Raw genomic sequence first — 2929 nt, 5'->3', positions numbered from 1 at the left:
TCTGTATAATGCATATTAAAGTAAATATTAAGTGCAGCGCTGCTTCGTTTACAGCAGAAACCAAGGAAACGCTTTAAGCGCCACCTGCTGGCAGAGAGTGAATCTGCGTCTTGTTTAGCTCGCCAACTGTTTAATGCAAATATTTTTATGTATAGTTTCACAAAACTGAAGTCAAGCCATTCTGTTTTTGCTTCAAAATTTCAAAATTATACAATCTAATTTAAATTAAAAACGGCTAATGTTGCATGTATGCAGTGGTGCCTCTATGTTGCATGTAAGAGCAGAATCTTTGTTTTATATTATTTATTTAAAAGGTCTTGGTTTTAGCATTTACATTATAATTTTAAATGCTTATATCGGTAACAATGAGCACAGAATCAAACCAACAAATGAGCAATAATATGCAAGTGCTTTTATATAATTATAATATATTTCATTTCACAAAGAAATGTACAGCATTTTGTCCAAGCAATAAATGTTAAATTTTGTCTTTATTTTGATTTGGGTCTTGTTTTAAAATGTAAGTTGAGTTTTAGTTTCTTTATCTTTGATATTTAAACTGAAGGTTTACATTCATATCCTCCTGAAGCAGAATAACAATAAATTTTGTTCTAATTCAAGTTTAGCAGATGCTTTCCCATAAATCCTAAAGCAAGCTTACAAGCATGAGAGACAATAGAAGAGCAATCAAACCAACAAGTTTTCTGATTTTTTTATTTAAACTGAAATCAGAGCACCGGCCTAAAATATGGATGACAAGGAATGCTATATTAGTACATATTGTGTCTGTAGTGATTATTATTGAATACATATTTCAATTTTAAGTAACAAAGAAAGGGGTCTCATGTTATAAAACTATGCATTTTTACTCGTGCGCCCAAAAAGCCAAAAATGGCAATAAAAATATTCCGATTTATAAAACCGTGCGTAACCTGTAAGCATGTTCCCTTTATAAATCACAGATCACCCGCAGATGTGCGTACGTAACCAGCCTCATATCCCGCCCTGTACACGCCCCATTTTTAACCCATAAATAGTCAATGCAAATCACCTCATGATTGCTGATCAGCAAAAAAGAGTGGAATCCCATATATACCTGGAAAAACTGGCATGACCCGCCAATCCAAGAAAGTGAAAACGTGCATTTCTGTCCTAATTTTAATAATGGCGTGAGAAAAGGAGGAAAAAAACGTCTCAGATACTGGATTGAAACACTTGTAGGGGAGGTGGAGGCTCGAGTTGTGTTATTTGGTGGCCACAGCAGTGGGGTCACTAATAAAAAGAAGCGTGCGAGTGGCAAAGTATTGCTTCTGCCGTCAATTGTGTCTGGGACAAAACGGACAGTTGCAGAATATCCGACCTGAAGGTATACAAATTTTTTTTTTTACCAACATATTACATTTGTGTTTTATTAGGCTATATACCTATATAAATAGCAATATTGATTTTCAAAAAGTTTTATTTACATGTGCTTAGTATGCAAAATATGTGAAATAAAGATTCTCATTCATTCAAGGTGGAGGCAAAGAGGAAAACTGTCCTCCCACCGCCAGAGAGCGTGGCTGCCAACTGGTGGGGGCCCATGTACAGCTGATCTCACATCAGTGGACAGCAAATCGCGGATAATTGGGGAGGTCAGCGTGTGTTGGTATTGTGTCGGAAAAGGAGGGAGACACTGACGTGACTGAAACAACAGAGGAGCAAGGTTTAAACCGATTTTTAATCATTAACGCTGTACATTTGAGTGTGTGGGGTGATAAATGGATAAATGTTCCAATTGTTTGTCCTCCAGTCCTTCCGGAGTCTGAAGCTGTAAATTAACAGGAGGTTCAGGGTGAGGGGTTCTCAGATGCAGATGCACAGCGTATCAAAGCAAAGTGCCCCTTCTGCGTCTGGCACGTCCAAAAGTGGTCGGGTACTCACTGACGCAGTCCTGCAGTTACAGCGAGAGACAATAAACGCTGTCAACGCGGGTTGCAGATGAGCTACGGCAGATGAGAGAAGTGATGCAAGAAATTGCACAATCATTAAAAGATGCAGTTTAAAAACATGAACCTTGAGTTTTGTCTTTCTTTACAAACGCCGCATGACATCCTCACGGATTCTTGCACCTCGTTGATATCCCTCTTGTCGGCCAGGGGGCTGTGGCTCGGGGTCGTAATGCTGGGGTGGTTAGAGGGAGATCAGGAGGGAGAGGAATACCGTTTCTCAGTGCTTATTGTGCAAAACACCACACGCCCTGACAATCTTGCACACTTTTGCTGGATGGTATAAAAATCTGTACCCATCTGCACCTTTTGCTGTATGTATAAAATTCCCACCCGAGGCATCCAGAGCACGCCATCTGCATTTCAGGATGCCGATGGCACGCTCCACAACTGCGCGTCGGGCACGAGAGTGGACCTCGTTATATAATGTTTCCTCTGCGCTCTGCGGGTTTAAAAATGGGGTGAGGAGCCAGCGTCTCAGGGGGTAGCCACTGTCGCCTGCAGGTTATAATTATATTAAAAACAATTGTTACGGTTTCTACTTTTTAATATTGTTAAACTCACCAAGAAGCCAGCCATCACGTACTGCGCCTGCATTTAGTCTGTTCCCTACACTGCTATGTGTCAAGATAAAGGAATCATGTGGTTGAACCAGGCCAGCGTGCCACAATGTTTGTGAGGGGTCATGTTGGAGTCACATATGATTTGCACATTAATAGAAATGCACATGCTTTCTATTAACATAAGCAAATTCATTTTCAGATGGTGCCCTTATAGCAACATGAGTGCAGTCAATTGCGCCGATTACATTTGGGAAACCAGACATTGCTGCAAATTGCGTTTTAATTTCGGCCTGTTCTCGCACAGTGTAGGGGAACCTGATGTATCGACTAACCATATTAAGTATACCATTTAAAACGACAGATATTATGGCACTCAGG

At 40.2% G+C, this 2929-nt stretch overlaps 1 long non-coding RNA gene across 1 annotated transcript; it reads right to left on the bottom strand.

Annotated features, from left to right (window-relative positions):
• Positions 1–1876: 1876 nt before the first annotated feature.
• Positions 1877–2627, bottom strand: LOC122140371. The gene is made up of 3 exons (XR_006157020.1): positions 2553–2627; positions 2056–2163; positions 1877–1933 (listed from the first exon to the last, which is right to left on the bottom strand). It is a non-coding gene; the product is annotated as an uncharacterized LOC122140371 (long non-coding RNA).
• Positions 2628–2929: the final 302 nt, after the last annotated feature.

Source organism: Cyprinus carpio, chromosome B18 (assembly GCF_018340385.1).
Source record: "Cyprinus carpio isolate SPL01 chromosome B18, ASM1834038v1, whole genome shotgun sequence".
NCBI classification, from domain to species: Eukaryota; Metazoa; Chordata; class Actinopteri; order Cypriniformes; family Cyprinidae; genus Cyprinus; species Cyprinus carpio.
The sequence above is the reverse complement of the archived record's forward strand: the minus strand, read 5'-3'. Positions and strand labels throughout refer to the sequence as shown.